General features: G+C 38.8%; 1 protein-coding gene across 15 annotated transcripts in view; it reads left to right on the forward strand.

Annotated features, from left to right (window-relative positions):
* The window catches only part of LOC137301862 (myocyte-specific enhancer factor 2A-like), a 311,843-nt gene that overhangs the window by 164,764 nt on the left and 130,006 nt on the right, over positions 1 to 17,073 (forward strand). The window contains exon 1 of one of the 15 annotated variants that reach the window (XM_067971559.1): positions 5,571 to 5,590. The exons of the other annotated variants lie outside the window; for them this stretch is intronic. The gene's annotated coding sequence lies outside the window, so the exon portion shown is untranslated. Of the gene's footprint in view, positions 1 to 5,570; positions 5,591 to 17,073 lie in introns of those variants that run through there. 15 annotated transcript variants of the gene reach the window in all.

The following is a 17,073-nucleotide window of genomic DNA, read 5'->3' on the forward strand; positions in this document are numbered from 1 at the left end:
GAGTGAGTCAGAAATTGTTGCCTCATGGCATTTATGGCTGTACAATTTATAAACCCTTTGCATATCAGAGTTCTCTGCCTTGTCTTGAAAAAATTAGCCTAGTCCCTTGCATAAAGTTAGTCATTTGTGGTTGGTTCTTTGAAATGATTGATACTTTGTGAGGCATTTGGGTATATATTTAATGAAATACTGTACTCTGATTTTATTTCTGAGGGTTATAGAAATCTGAAAGGAATCATTTTGTAAATATCACTAACTACTTTGGAATCACTGGCTATAGTAACTTTCGTTCAAATGTTCCAAAAATATACATATGTTATAGTATTGTTTGAGCAACTATTAAATCTGTATAATTTAGTCACATAACATCTGAAAGTGTGTCCTGAAAATTTTGCACCTTTTTGAAGCGTCACATGCCTGAAGAGCAAAAAATCTGATATTGGTAATATCAGATTAATGGCTATTTGAGCCAATGAAATATCTGGTTACCATATTTGAATAAATTAAAATTATCAGTGAGGAATGAGTAATCAGGAGGGAACTGAACAGAGAACTTGCATTTATATAGCAATTAAATCCTTTTTTTCAAAACTACCATTTGCGAACCAGCAAATACCACAAGAATGACTGATTAAGTAACTTATTTTCACTGTTTTTGAGCACGTTTTCTTTCTTTACTAAGGTCAGAAAGAGGTGCATCGTAGGTGCTGTAGTTTTCACCCTGCTTGTGAGGAACTATAAAGAGTTCACTGTGACAAACAGGCAGAAAATTTATAATTAACTGAGGCATGAGTGACCAGAAAAAGCCCATTAACAATGAAGAAATCGCTTTTCTTTTTCTGTTTAAACCATTAAATAAAAATTCTGAGCACATAGGCCAGCAGTGTCTCCAATGATGCCTGCCACTAATTTATAAAACACTATTGCATGACCTCAGTGGCATGTAGTCTTTTTGAAAATGGGGGTGATTACGTGGAGATTTCAGTGACTGCTTTTAGTTGCACATCACTTTTGTTATTTATAACATTGCCTGTAGTTTGGCCAGTGAAGCAATTATTTTCTTTACACTCTCTATATTACATTTTTCTCTGCTAATTTAACAAGGCATTTACCCATGTAAAATAAAGGGGTTAATGCCTCGAGGAAGGAGAAATTTGATACGAACATGTTAATTGCTGATAGTAATTTTCAGGCGCTGAGATATTTTGGATGAGGGTTATATGGTTCTACATTAATTGCATTTTTATGAAATTTTAATTGGTGAGGGTGGTGGAATGCAGAGTAGTGGAACCTCTGACTTGTCAGCTTATGCTGCGATAGTAAATTCTGCAATGTCTTTTTGTCTTTTTTAAATTTCTGTAGTTGGCATTTAATTTTTCCCAGTACTGTACTTGTGTTCCTTTCTCCCCAGAAATCCAATGATCTTTTCTGGACCACAGATAGAGGCATCTTTTAAAGAATAGTCACAACTTGTTGACCATTTTTGACTTTGTGGAGGTAGTGTGAATGTATGCATTGGAATCATTTTAAGATTGAACAATTTGATCTCTTATTGCATGTTTTATAAGGGTGATATTTTGTTGTGCTGCTGAATGTTGGTAGGAGTTTGAAGTCCGAAGAATGTTTGAAAGACCAACACAGCAACCAATCCTGATTCCTGTATTGGTTCTGCATTTAGTTTACAGAACACTTTGTCATTCTGGGAATTAGTGTTGGACATCAGCGTGCAGTGAGCAGGAACGTTTTATCATAGGTTATGAAGTAGTCTGCAAGAAAAAGTTGAAATGTTGTTATTTTAACCGATGGTTCAGTCTTCCAGCTTTCTCAACAGAAGTTGTATTGAACAATAGCTAACTATTAAAGAATGATCTTTTTTCCCACCTCACCCATGCCCCAATGTTTTGCTTGTCTGGTTAGAGCCACCAACCATTTTTCTCATTGCAGTCTACAGACCCAAATTTTAATATCCTGATATTCAGACTACATTTTGGCAACCCAGTCTTCAAATGAGTTTGCAAAAAAAAAGCAGCCAATACACGTGCATATTGCGGCTCACTGCACGTGTATTATTAATCCCTGCTCTCACTGTCTTGCTTCTGTTTCCTAGCATGTGGACAACAGCTTGAGGTAAAGCTCTGACATTATGTTTAGAACATTGTCGTAGGATCTGCAGGGTTTTGATTTTGATTCTCTTTTCAGCCCCCCCCCCCCCACCACTTCTGTCTGCTTGGGAGTTTTCCTGTATTTTTTGCAAATCCACAGTTGTATGTCGGTTGTCGTTCATCACTAAAAACCTGTTTCACTTCAATAATGAACTTTCCCTGTTGCTAATTTAAGAAAGGAGGGGTTAGGTCTGATGGGCCCTGCGTATTAGAGCACCAACATGTAGTACCGTAGGGGAGGAAGATGCAGCTGTCAGTCCCAATCAGTGGGATTTCCCAAACTTGGCTTTGCTGGCGAGGAGACAACTAATACAGACCTGGCATTTCCCTCCAGAGAGGATGGAAAATTTGCGAAGGTGTCAGTATTGGACCCTTCTGCACTCTTGTGGTGATGACTTGTGAACTGATGACTGACAGGAAGCAGGCCATTTACCTTTCCCCTCAACCATAGGGGTCTGTATAACTGTGGAGGGCCTCGGAAGGGAATAAATTAGTGAGGTAGTAAATGAAGGTACATCCCTTGTCGAAGGGTAAAGTACTGATCCAACAGGAGGAAGTTATTTTTAAAAGCAACAGTTTCTGTGTCGCATTAAACATAATAGCCAGTCGTGGATAATCTACTGAGGATTTGGTGCTAGGCTTACATGTGCACTAGTGCTGGACCAAATGCTATTTTGTATAACAGCCGTAGTGATGTATAATGCTGTAGATGATTAACTGTACCGAAAATGTTACTTGTAAAAGGAAAGTAAATATGCTTTCCTGTAATTATTTAGACTTAGTTTATCAGAAGCAGATAAGTGGGTTATTAACAAATGAAGACAAAGCCAAATGAAATAAAATAAAATGAGGGATGCAAGAATGATAATGAAATATGACAAGGAACAAAGGGCACAGTTATTCTGCCAGTTGTGCATTACTTCATAGCAATGTGAAAATGACAACACAACTTGATTGTAGAATCCGATTCCAGTCTCGCTGTAGAATGCAGCGGTTTGAGGGCTCCTAGCAGAGGCTGCCTCACACTCTTTGGACTTAACACTACATGAATTGGGCAGGAAAGTGGAGTTGAGGTCGAAGATCAGCCATGATCTTATTGAATGGCGGAGTAGGCTCGAGAGGCCGAATGACCTTCTCCTGCTCCTATTTCTTATATTCTTATGGAGTACAACTCTGGTGCAGTATTGAGCTAGGCACTTTAGAAACATGTCTTTTTTTATATAAACTATTTTGAGAATGTAGATGCTTTCTGCCGTGCTCCCCATGAGTCAAGCTTGTGTGGGGGGAGCTGGCTTCTGTCTGTCAGCCCGCAGCATAACTTTGGGTGCTGTTGGCTATGAATTGCACTAGGTTATGGTAGTCCCGTAGTTATGTTACTGGACCAGCAATCCAGAGGTCGTGAGTTCAAATCCCACCATGTCAAACTGGGAAATTAAATTAAATAAATCTGGTAACTTGTGGGCTGGTGCCAGATAAAATGGTTCACTAATGCACTCCAGGGAGGGACCTGTCGCCTTATCTGCTCTGGCCTATTTGTGACTCCATTGCCATAATACGTGATTGACTCATGGGCAATAAATTGTACCGTACCAGTGTCACACACGTCAATAAACAAATAAGAAGTCAGCTACCAGTCTCAGACCAAAAGTGCAGTATAACTGCTGACGAAGAATTGGAGGTGTAAAATAAATTAAGAATTTAAAGGAACAAGAGCTCAAATACACGTAGCTTGTAAATGGATCATTTGCTCTAATTGTACCATACTTTTTATGATTTTAGAATGAATGACACATGATTAACATTTTATACTGTAGTTGTAATCTCCAACAGAAACTAAGTGTGGTCTGCCTCATCACATTTTTTAATGTTAATGATCTGAGTGGGGAAAAAATTTGGATTACAAATGTGAATTAATTTTTTTTAAGGTATAACCTTAACCCTCATGCTTTTGTATAAGGATATTTGTTTGTCTTTTTTCCTTTCATTTTAAAAGTATGCATAAATTGTTTTGGACCAAGCAAACAGGAATATTTTTCAAAGCACATAGCAATAACAGCTTAGCCAAATCCATAATAGCCTTCATTAGTCTTCATTAGTGGCAAATTGTCAGCTGAAAAGGGGAAGAAGGAATGGAAATTGAAGGACATAGAGCATAAAAAACCCGATTGCCTCAAAATTGTGAGTCTGCTCTCTGCTCAGAGTTTTGCTGAATGAAAGCGCAGGTCACAGATCAGTTGCAGGGATAAGAACCCTAAATTCATGGTACAAGAATTTTCCAGGCATTGGCCTCTGCTTTCCAGTCGAGCGAAACTCTGTAGTGGAAGTGGGGTCATGCAATTTTGGGGCTGATCTTTCCAAAGCTTGCAGTTAATCAGCATAAAATGCTGCATGCTAAAGGTGAGCTGATTGCCCAGTATAAATTGGTCAATTTGCAGAAAGCCATCGTACTTTGAATGCTTTTGGAGAGTCATAAACTCTCTTTGGCATATATTGCTCCAAGATTCAAAAAGCATGATTGTGATCAAGGTCACGGGTCAGTATGAGAAAGTATCCAGGTGGTAATTAGTACATTATATGGTTATTTTAAATAGATCCTCTGCTGTTGCCTTTACTTACCCTGAGTAACGTTTCCATATCAGCTAGAGGATGTGAGGAGAAGCACCAGTAGTTTTTTAGATTTCCGTAGCCAGCCCCATGTGCTGCTGATGGCTGGAAAGGTATAAAGGGATAGGTGTTTCTACAGCTGCTTGAAAAAGAGAAATGTCAAAGGGTTTAACGAGCAATCGGGGGAGTGGGATTAGACCAGGTGGCTCACATGGAGAAAACAGCAGCACAGATTTGATGGTCTGAATGGCCTGTTTCCATGCTGGAACATTCTGTGATTTGATGAGTTGCCCTGATAATGATCAACATCTTAACACCCCAGATATGTGGAGGATAACTTATGAGTTAATTTTGGCTTGAATTCCTGAATTACATTATGCTGCATCACTTTCCAAGATCACTTCTTTTTCCTCCCACAATAATTTCTATATTTATTGCTGATGCTGATCAGTGCCGATAACCAGTAAAAACACTCAGTGAACATAATTTTATTACCAACACGGAAAGGATAGATTATTAAAACGTTGCTGAGATGATTCACTTCCCCCCCCTGCCATAAATTATTGGCAAAGCTCAATATCAGACCATATGCGGCTGACAATGCCGTGTCTTTTGACTCTTTATGACAAGAACTCTTATGATTAACTACTGAACTGAGGGAAGAAAAGGAACAATCATGTGTTTGACCAGAGATCAAGCTTTTGTTGATTGTTGGCCATTAATTATTACCTGAAAGATGATCTTCAAGCTGTGTGTGTGAAGAGTTGGCCAAGAACATTCTCTTCACTTCGGAGATGTTGTTGTGGAAACGTGATCTAGTCTCGGTAAACTTTGAATCCTGATCTTTTAATGTTATCACAAGGGGAAATCGGGTATTTAGTAGTACAGATCGAGTAGAATTACTCATTTAAAATGTGTGACTCTTTGTTGATCATTTTTGTCAATTGGCGATACAATTTCTGGTTAGTGATATCACCCACAAATCTGATGTCTGTATTGGAACAGGTAACTCTGGATATGTATTGCTGACCTTAAGTGCCTGTAGATCACTGCTGTTAGCTTTCTGTGTTTTTATGCTAGATAATTCCTCGAGTTTAGCATCGCTAGCTACTCCCATAAGTGGACCACGTACTCCCTACGAATCCAAGTGTGCCTTTACCTGCCCAATACGTAAATGTGGCAAGATTGATTGTGTGCCACCGCGTGATCTCTTAGTCTTCAGTAGTCAGAGACTATACATTTTACCAGACCATAGCTCAGGCCATAAACCACTAGACAAATCTATTGAATAATTAATTGGCTAAATATCAGTACTCTATGAAAACAGTATATTTACAGTAATTACTAATCTCCTTACAATCAAACAACTAACTCTCAATATGCAACTAATCCTTGGAGTATGGTTCCTTTAGTTCTCACTTGGCTGCATGCTGTCACAGCATCGCTGATGCACCTCTTATCTCTGCTGGCTTCAAGACTGACTGCTGCCTTTGTGCAATAACCCTAACCCTAATGCAGCTCCAAATTCCTATGAAGAAATACCAAAACGAAAGATATTAAAAGCTGTTCCTCTGTTAACTAACTTAGATGGTCATCCATTTACAGGATTCAAAATGGTGCTTGCTCAGAAAAATACAACTGCCAAATAAACAGCCCCACAGGAAAATACTCTGCAGGGCCTGGGAGAAAAAATAAGTTTCTAAACGACCCTTTAAGGGTAACCAAGCGCACTGTCACTAGTAATACTGAGGGGGTGAATTGCAAGGAGACATTTTTGACTGACGCTACCCTAGCATAGTTCTGCATTTTCTGGAGCACCAAATGGATATATTTAGAGTCCCATGGTGGAATAGTTGTACATATAGGTATTCATTTTTTTTTAAAAAAAGCCACACAGGTGAGAGAATTTCCCTTTCTAAGACTAAAATCAATTTGGGGATTAATTTAATGGACAGTGGCCAAAGTTTAACTTTTTTTCAAAAAAAATTAAATATTCACTTCAAAAGTTGGCAAAAAGTTCCCTTTTGATCAATGTACTGATGGGAGAACAAGTCTGCTTGTGTTGATATACTTGGACAACTGAATGTTGGAGCAACATAATAAAATTTTGACTCTTGTCAATGGTGTTGCAGAATTAAGATTACTTTATCTAAAAGGGAATAATCTGCCTTTTTTGTAGTTAAATATTGTCTAAGTTTTCTCGCTGAAGGAATTTTCTAGTTTTCATAGTAATATATTAGTGTTTTGGTAGGGAAGATCCTTAACCAGACCACTCAAAAGGCAGTCTGACAAATTTCAAGAGATTTATTGATCCAAACTCCTTTTGTTTACTTATTTTTTTGGGCCCATTTAATATATTTTTTCCTCCTTTCTCTGTAATGTATGGTCCTCTCCTACCAAGGGAGCAGACAGTGAACTGGTCTCTGGGTCCTGGCAATGATGTTCAAAAGAAGGACTGTGTCTGTAATGTTGGTTGACTCTTAGTGAAAGCACGTCACCTTCGATCAGTGTGGGTTCTCAGAAGACAGCAATTGAAGTTGGGAACTCATTTTATATAGCGTATAATATCTGACATGAGACAGAGTTGTACCATTCAATTGCATAGTATGACATTGGGTTTGCCATTTAAGGAATTTTAATAAAATGAGGAAACTTCAAAAATTAATAAGAAATAGTTTTATGTAGTGATTTTACTGATAAATAGATACATTGGTTCATTTGCACATTATATAAAAGTTACCAGAATCTAGCATTCTTAGCATTTACTGAATATTTTTATATTGAAATAATGCCACTTTACTTTGAACTCTTTGGACTAAAATTACTTTGAAAGTTACAGACAAATTGTTGGTATTTGGGTAAATAAATTAAGCAGGGGAGAGGTAATTTTGAAACCAATTCTGTTAGACTCTAGGCACGATTTTAAAAGTGAAAAACAGACGGTGGGGGCATTCAAAATTACAACCATTTCAGACCCGTCCCCAACCTGCCTCCAACCCACTCTGTTCTGGTTTTCATCGGGGCGGGTGACCACCCGCTCCCAGGAGGCAGGTCGGGCCTTAACACTTTTCAAGGGTGCATCCAGTTTCAAAGATTTCTGATTTCAACCCTGGGGGGCCGGGATTCCCGGGCCTTCCCTTTCACATCTCGTGAAAGGAGGCGAGAAGGCCCGAGACTAACTGGGAGGTGCCTTTCTGGCACAGCTTGTGGGCCCGGAAGAGCAGGAGTACTTCCCTCAGGTCCAACAAGCCCACCCGCAGTGATTTCCCCCCCCCCATCCAACGATCGCAGACCCCTGACCCTGATTTGCCCCCCACCCCCCCCCCCCACAATCGTGGTCCCCCGTGATAACCCCGATCCCGACACCCCCCCGTGACTGACTTCCAATCCCTCCCCACGTGCTAACCCATGCCCCGTGCCAACCTTTGTGCCCTGTGCCAACCTGTACCCACCCATGCCCCCACACACCCCCAATACAAAGACTTTCCTGAACACGTCCTCTCCCTGGCTGGTCTCCCATCCGACTGAGACCAGCCTGTCAATCAGGTCGGACAGCAAACCAAGAAAAAAAATAAAAGACATCCTTACTTCAAAATCATAAGGACATCCGGGAAACCTGTAGTCCCATATGCAATTTGACCCCCCCGCCCCCTTCCCGGCTCAGGGTCAAAATCATACCCTTTGTATTTGAAATGTCTGTTAATGTAAATGTGGAGAATAATGCAAACACTGAGATATTTTGGATGTGTTATTGCAGGACTCATGGTATTGTCATTACGTAGAGTAGATACCTGAATGATATTAATGTACAATAGAAACTAAGGTTCACTAGATTAAATCCTGGGATGAGAGGGTTGCCTTATGAGGAGAGATTGAGTAGAATGAGCCTGTATTCTCTGGAGTTTAGAAGAATGAGAGGTGATCTCATTGAAACATACAAGATTCTGAGAGTGCTTGACAGGTTAGATGCTGAGAGGCTGTTTCCCCTGGCTGGAGAGTCTAGAACTAAGGGGCATAATTTCAGGATAAGGGGTCGGTCATTTAAGACTGAGATGAGGAGGAATTTCTTCAGAGGTATGTGAATCTTTGGAATTCTCTACCCCAGGTGGCTGTGGATGCTCAGTCGTTGAGTATATTCAAGGCTGAGATCGATAGATTTTTGGAATCTAAGGGAATCAAGGGATATGGGGATTGGGCAGGAAACTGGAGTTGAAGTGGAAGATCAGCTATGATCTGATTGAATGGCGGAGCAGGCTCGAGGGGCCGTATGGCCTACTCCTGCTCCTATTTCTTATGTTCTTATGAAAAATACTGTAACGCATGAAAGAAAAGATGAAAGTATTTGTTGAACACCTTGATGAGCTACTAGACATCCTATGCCATAGTGTGGAATCATGCCTATCAGCATCGATAAATTCCAGGCTCAGCACTGTTACTATGGAGAGGCTGGTCACTTTCCCACATTAAAGAAGGGAAAATTGAAGGGGGTCACCTCTGAGCTGCTCTCATAGCCTTACTAACAGCAAGGTTTATACTTGATTTTTGGCATGCAAAAATTGTTTTGACAAAGGGTCTAAGGGATGTAATGGTTAAATACTGACAATATAACTGCTGAACGATGACATCAAGTTGGTAAATATTTCAGTTCACTTGCAATATTCCTCACTCCCCAAATGAAGTGCAATTTTAACACTGGTGCATATTCAATTCACTATAAATAATGTAAAACAGAAGCAAGAAGCATTTACTACTAAATACACATTGGTTTTGGTTGAAGCGTGTGTTAAGAGAACAAAACTTCAACTTGTCAATTCACTTGATGTTGCCTCAGTTTCACTTCTTGTACTTTTCTGAGCATAAGCTTGCATTCGTAATCTTTGGCTCATCCCAAAGATCGTGCTAATTATTGTGTATTAGTAACCAGGGAGACAATAGTCAAAAGAAGACAGGGCGGCGTTCCAGGAGAATCAACTAAATATCAGAGTAACTGCAACAGCCTGTAACAGTTTCAGTGCCAAGAGTATTACTGCTAGATGCATCAGTATTTTTCATAAGAACATAAAGAATAGGAGCAGGAGTGGTGCAAGAAAGCACAAGGAATTGGCAAGGGTAGAGAAGTGGGCAAAAAAATGGAAATCGAAGGTCTCAGAGGAAGATGAGCATGAACTGCAATTTGTGGAGGCACACTTTTGGAGAGCTAAATTCATTTTCCACTTAAATTGCGTCTTAAAATTCTGGAAGGCTTAACTTCCTTCAGAAATTTCTAGTCCAACTCCGAATTGTAGCTTTTAGTAATTACTAACATTTGACCTGTACAGTAAAGTTTTTAATCCGGAGGCTACAAATATTTTCAGGCATGCTCACTTATTCATCAACTACAATAAATTATACATTCGCAGTAAATGTTAATACTTTTAAATTAAAGTATTCCTTCGTGTGTGTGTGTGTGTGTGTGTGTGTGTGTGTATTCCAAATCCTTGGATACTTAATAATTTGTAGTTAAGCATCACTTTTTTTGTTTTTAGGCTAAGTGACTGGCAGATTGAACATATGGTAGTTATTGTGGCCAGGAGTTTCCTCCGAATCTGAGTGCAAACCAGTTACATAGCTTAAAAGATCGCGGAATGTTGGGTGTAAATGAGTTACCCGCGTAACTACAATACGCCCAAGTTGCCTCAATCTTTTACATCTGTCCATCAAACCCTCTGCCCGAACAAATCTCTGCCTACAAAACTGGCCATGCACCCAACTCTCAAATGTGAGGATCCTCCAATTGCATTTGTTCGGGGGTCTCTCTACATTGCGACCAGATTTTCTGGCGCAGCAGGAAACGAAGTCAAATTTCGGGTCTTTTAAATGTAATTTTTTGATCGTTTTTTTAAAAACAAATTATCCTCCCTGAGACATCTTCTGTATTTTCGGTTTCTTTGTTTGCATTTTTATGGCATACGTATAAGTCACATTAAAAATTGAAAAGCTTCCCCGATTGCAGGTTCTTAAATATGATGTGCCTGAATGATGGTTAAATGAGTTGAAATGTAAATTTTAAGATTCGAAGAAGAAATATACTGACCTGGGTTCGGCGTTTCATTGGGCCCCAATTGTTTACATTGATTTATTTCCATTTACGCCCATTTTAAGTTCAGGCATATTCTAATGAGATTGGGAAGGTACTTTGGTATAACTTGACATTGGCAAAATGAGGGCAACATTGGCATTTTCGAGTCTAACTTCCAGGTTGCACCAAAGGAGGAAACTCCAGGCCCAGCATTGGGACTGCTTCACCTGAGTTACTGTTTTAAAATGGGTGACTTGCTTCGGTTCTTGAAAAATGATTCCCAAGCTCGGAATTAGCAGCAAAATTATTTCAAGACTTGAGCATGTCATCAGACAGTTGTCTTGAGCATAATAATTTGGGTAATGGAGACCGAACCTTCGACTACTTGTAAATCCTCGGAAATTCCTGGGTTGCTAGGCTGGCAATTTTTATACAGCTCACCCTGCCAACTTCATAATAATAAAGCTCTTCACATATCAGTGATTCTATTGAGGGGTCAAAACTATAGCATTAGCTGTCTTTCTCTGTCAGATATTTAGTATGTATTTCCAATATGTGCTATTTTCACTTCAGACTGCCAGCATTCACAATTTTCCTTTTCATCTCCATCTACTGTGTTCTAAACTATTAAACCCTCACTTGCCTATAGTTTTCAACTTTGAATCCCATCATCTGTTTTGCAGGTGGGAGCTAACTTTGCAAATAATTGATTTTTGGCTGAAAACAGACTCTATTTTAAGAAGGCAATAGGAAAGGGCAGGAAAATGTGAATAAATGGGCAGCTCTTTCGGAGACTTAATGCATGCCAGTTGGGCCGAATGACTTCCTTCTGTGCTGTAAAACCTCTGCGTGTCTGTAAGAGCTATTTAGTTTTAAACCTATTCAATGCCAGAAGACTAAAGGTTTATAGAAAAAAGAAAGATGTGCATTCATATAATACCTTTCACGACCTCAGGATGTCCCAAAGTGCTTTACAGCCAACTAAGTACTTGAAGTGTAGCCACTATTGGAAACGCGGCAGTCAATTTACGCACATGGTACCACAGAAAGCAGTAAAATAAATGACCACATCATCTGTTTTAAGTGTTGGTTGAAGGATAAATGTTGGCCAGAACACCACTGAACTCCCCTGCTCTTCTTCGAAATAGTGCAATGGGATCTTTTACGTCCACCTAAGAGGACACACGGGGCCTTGGTTTAACGTCTCATCTGAAAGAGAGCACCTACGACAGTGCAGCATTCCCTCGGTGCTGCACTGAAGTGTCAGCTTAGAATTTGTGCTTAAGTTTCTGGAGTGGGACTGTAAACCCCAATCTTCTGACTCCTAGGCAATAGTGCCACCCACTGAACCATGGCTAACACCTTATCTGGTTCAATCAAACAAAGAAGGGTTGCTGTGAGATGAGTTGTCTCTTCTGCAGCCTTATTCTGCTCAGATTTGATCATTCATCTGTGTTGGGCTAATAGCTTATCTAGGTAGCTGTTGTCATTAAGTCATAACACAGTCTTTGTGTGCATTTTTAAAAAAACCTGCAATTGAAAGATATAAAGATCTGCTCTACTTCTTTAAATTAATGGTCAGCCCTTTGGAATATTTAATCTCTTTAAAAGGTTTACTCACATTTCTTTATGTAGTTCTTATTCAGAGTTTGAGTTGATCGTGTGCCTGTATAGGATAACAATAGGTAGCTTGGTATATCTTACAAGACAGTGACACATTGAGGGGTTCAATTAACATTGATAAACCACAAGAGAAAACCTCAAATGGCTTATCAATGTTATCTAAACTTGGAGTTGTGTTACTGCCTGGAAACACATTCCTGTGGGTTTTATTCTATATGGGGTATTCAGATGTACTGAAATTTTCAAGAAATCTATGGCAAAATTGAGCCATAAACTCCCCGATAATCCGATATTCAATTGGGTGTAGAGGTATGGGTCAGCTGTTGCCCAGTTCCTGATGTTCTTGTAATGGGGAAGGTTTTCTAGTTGCTTGGGTTATTGGCAACATAGGAACAGGAGTAAGCCATTCAGCTTCTCGAGCCTGTTCTACCATTCAGTCAGATCATGGCTGATCCGTACCTCAACTATACATATCTGCCTTTGCTCCATATCCCTTGATATCTGTACCATCAAAAATCAATTGATCTCAATATTGAAAATTTCAATTGACCCAACATTCACAGTCTTTTGGGGGAGAGAGTAGTATATTTCCACTGCTGTATTTGTGAAAAAGTGCTCCCTGATTTCACTCCTAAATGGCCAAGCTCTAAGTTTGAGATTGTGCCCCTTCGTTCTGGATTTCCCCACCAGAGAAAATAGTTTCTCTGTATCTACACCAGCGAATGCCTTTATCCTGTTAAAAATCTCATTTAGATTATCTCTTAATCTTCTAAACTCAAGGGAAGTGAGACATTCTGTTCTCATAATTGGTGTCGTCTGCAAACTTAGATATGCAACTCTCAATTCCTTTATCCAAGTCATTGACTTAAATGGTGAAAAGCTAAAGCCCCAGTACAGTTCCCTATGGAACACCACTTGTCACATCCTACCAGTCAGAGTACATTCTGCGCAGTTGGACAATTGAAGAGAGGTGATGGAGTGGAATGGTATGTGAAACATCATTGAGAGGTTGACGAGGAAGAAGAAGGGATTGTGACTTTAGCCTTGGTGTTGAGCAGGGTGGACCTGTACTAAAGGGATTCAAAAAGAGAGTTTTGGGAGAAATTGGTAGAGCTGGAAGGCGACAACACATTTGAAGACCTTAGAGAGGAAATGGAGGTTAAAGATGGGGTAGTCATTGGAGAAATTGGATGGGTCGAGGCTGGGTTTTTGAGGAGGGTGTGATGGTGGTTTTGAAGGCAAGATGGATGATGTCTAGGCAAATTATTTGATGAGGCACTGTTGCAGTTAGATTATAAAAGGGTTAATAAGTGTTTTATTTCATAAAACGCAGAAGCTGCAGTTTAAATTAATGTTTTGTGCCCTTTAGGGGGAGAATTTAATTGTTTTATATTTCGCTTTCTTCTGTTTGAGGCTCTTACTGGCTGAAAGGATAGGTGGAAATCTGCTTCCAGTGCTACTCAGAATATTTACTAAGAGATGCCAAGAATCATCTGGTATTTACAGCCCTACAAATTTTCCATCCCCTGTCGAGGAGCATCTGGCTTTTACTTGGCACCTCCCCATAGTGACGTGGTTGAGATCTGGAGCTCCATTTTTAAGGAACAGACATCCTTTCACTTCATGGAAACTACTGTCCCTGCTTTACAACTTGTTTGTGACTCTCTTACTGCTGGTGTTTTGAAAGAGCAGACTTAATAAATTATTGTTCTTTTCGTTCCCTGTCTGTAGCAAGCAAAGCCATAGTGACTGCATATAATGTTTTGGATTTCTTTTTGTTGCATTAAGCAGCACATATACATTAATACGTCCTTGACCCCTTTTAATGAATTTTACAGCGATAAAATTTCACAATATAGAAACTTAAGGGCTCAAATAAAAATACATTTTAATAAATGGTCTTTGAACTACCTTTTTATTCTTGCCCATAAAGTATGTTTGAATAGTGATAATTCTTGCTGTTATACAGCTGAAAAGTGCCTAATTTTTCACAGGGTTTTTTTCCCCCAAAAGAGGATATTTTTGTGAAATGGAAGTTAGCAAAATTAAAATTCTTTGCAGTGGCACGTCTAGGGATTTATATTCCAGTGATCTTGTTCTTTTTTGTTAAATCATCTGAAGTCATTTAGATCATTGTATTGCAAGGATGTGCATTACCATAACATTTGTTTTACTGATAAATGAACTGCCAATTTGTTCCAAGGTTCTTTACCCCCCATTTTTATTACTTCCATAATGGTCACTATTTATACTTAGTAACAATCTTTGGGTTTATGGTTGTCAGTAATTATTTTATTGCACTAGAAATTACACTCATTAACTTTGTGGGATTTAAGTGAATACATGACCATGTTTTCCACTCAATGTATTTTACAGTAAATATGATTATATTTTGAATGGTAGTTCTCAGAGTTGAAATGAATACTTCCTATTGTATTTTGGGTTTTCACTGCTGCCTTGAACTGTTAGCTGGTTTTCAACACAGTCGCAGAAACCCCATTGTAATGGTAACCATTCTCTGGAGTAGACTGGAGGAATTACCTGTACAGCAATAGCTTAATAATAAACAACCAGTATGGATTTACGAGGAGAGGCCCTGCTGACAAACACCTTTTGATGTCTTTGAGTATGTTGCAAGTTAGCTGGGTACTTGAATACAGTTTATTTGGACATTCATAAAAGCGTTGGGAACTTTCCACGTGAAAGACTTCTAAAATTAAAAACGATGTGAAACCGGGGTAGAATATGGGACTGGAAAAGAAATTGAATAAAAATAAGGAAATAGAAAGTACTTATGAGTGGTGAAGTGCCAGGGAGGTGTTGAGTGGAATATTGCATGTATCATTCCTTCATTTCATAAATGACAAGAGACCAGAATCCAATTGTTAAATTTGTACATTGACCTTATTGCTCTCCCTATTTTAGGATAGAGAGAGGAAAATCTGACCCAAAAGTCTAAGAAAATTAAAGATATTAGAAAGAATCTTTATTCCAAAATTGGTCATCTTTCAGTATTGTGCCAGGTAAAGGCATTAGAGTCATAGTCATTGGGAGGTATTCAAAAAGCGATTATGCACTGGGCATCGTGTTATAACATGAGAGGGATGAGCATCAATGGGCAGAAAAGTCTTTTTTCATCATTGACTTTTTCATATAGTCCCACCTCCCTGATTCTGCACCTGGGCCTTTTCCTTTCAGACCTGTTCTCTACTTCCCCTCAAAGCTTCCTGCCTTAAGGGGTAAGCACTCTGTAAATGTGTGTAAAGTACGCACCTTCTGGTCCTGTCGGTGTCACATCTGGTGATGTTTTAAAGATTTAAAAATTCATTCAAGAATAACTCTACCTGAGTAAAGGGGGTGGAGGGTGTGAGATATTTCCTTCAATGCCATTTTGATGTTTTGGTGTCATTGTTCTATAATATCATGTAGTGATGTTCAATTCCCTGCCTTTATCGTGCCCAAGAGACATGGAGATAATGTAACAATAGGCTTGTTACTGCCAATGCCAAGCCACCCAAGAAACTCCAATGCCCAAGGTGACATCCCAGTCAGCAGAGGACATTTGATAGGGTAGGTAAGTGAGGAACAGTATTTTGTTTAGTACATTTTTTGACCTCTATTTTATCTTACTTTGCCCAACAATTTCTTCCTATTCATCTAACCGTATTACATTTCAATCTTCCTTTCTATTAAACCACTCTTGAAGTATGTAGTTTTGATGAAAAATAATTGTCCAAAATGAAAGCTTAGAGAATTAATTATTTTAAAGATGTAAGGCTATTGTCTTTAATTAGTGGGAAAGATTGTTGCTTGGATTGAAAAACTATATGAATCCAGCCTCTCATACCTTTTCAAAGATAATGTTCTATTCTAATGGCACTTGACAATACAAGTACAAAAGTGACATAATAAATACTAGAGTAATGTGTTTTTGGTTTGGTTAAAAAGAATATCCCTTGAGGATAGTAATCACATTTCGTCAGTCTGTTTAAATGGTTGAATTCATAAGTGTGTCATTTTAATAATGATGTTGAATTAGTTTTCGATTACAATTTCACTTGTTGGGGGATGGGGACAGATTTAAGACATTTGAGGTGCAGTTCTGACTCATTAGAATTCTTCTCTGATCAAGATTTAATTGCAAGATGCTAAATACAAAATTTAGTTCCACAAAAATGCCCGGAGAGTTGAATTTTTCTATTATTTTCCTTGAAGAGAAAAAGGCTTTTGAGATCCTGATGAATTTTGTGCATTTGTCAAAATATTTGAGGACAATAAGTTGATGTTATATATTGGAAGCAAAATTCAAATATTAGGGCAACAAAACTTGAATACTGGCAATGTAAGTGAGTAATAGGTACCTCAGTCTAGATAAAAGTTTTAGCTTGTGTTCCTTTCAGTCGGAGTAGAAATTGATGTTTTGCCCTCTATTGAGGTATAGTGGAAGATTCCAGATTATTTAAGAAAAAAATTAACCTTTTTTTTAGTACTTTTAGCATTTGTCTAATATAAAATATTTAACATATTTTGATTCGTGCACCATGCATGAATCTTAAAGGTACCCCTTCATCATATTTTAATATTTGAACAGAACTGTAATCATTAGAAGCAAAATGGGAGACAGCC

Source organism: Heptranchias perlo, chromosome 34, assembly GCF_035084215.1.
Source record: "Heptranchias perlo isolate sHepPer1 chromosome 34, sHepPer1.hap1, whole genome shotgun sequence".
Classification (NCBI taxonomy): Eukaryota; Metazoa; Chordata; class Chondrichthyes; order Hexanchiformes; family Hexanchidae; genus Heptranchias; species Heptranchias perlo.